Raw genomic sequence first — 517 nt, forward strand, 5'->3', positions numbered from 1 at the left:
AAACCTAATAAATATTAATAAAAAAATAAGATTTAAAAAATTTATAATTATTAAATATAATATATATATTATAATAAAAATAAAATATTAAATAAAACGTATATTATATTATATTAATAAATATTATAAATTTAAAAATCAAATTATAAAATTATTTAAATTAAATTTATAATTAAAACCTATTTTAAAAGATTTTATATAAAATTAAAATTTTTAATTAATTATATATAAATATAAAATAATATTATTAAATATTTAAAAAATATAATAAAAAATAAGATATAAATTATAAAAAAGAATATAAAATTATTATATTTATTATAATTTAAGATTTATAAAATTATTATATATTTATATAATTATATATTATAATATATATATAATTTATAATCTTTATATAATTATTTTAATATATTTATTATAATAAATAAAAATATTATAATTTAGGAAAAAAAATTTATTAAAATTTATTTATAAATATACAATTATAAAATTTATATTTTATTAATAAATATTT

This window comes from Daldinia childiae (assembly GCF_008694065.1).
Source record: "Daldinia childiae strain JS-1345 chromosome Unknown Scaffold1, whole genome shotgun sequence".
In the NCBI taxonomy this organism is placed as follows: domain Eukaryota; kingdom Fungi; phylum Ascomycota; class Sordariomycetes; order Xylariales; family Hypoxylaceae; genus Daldinia; species Daldinia childiae.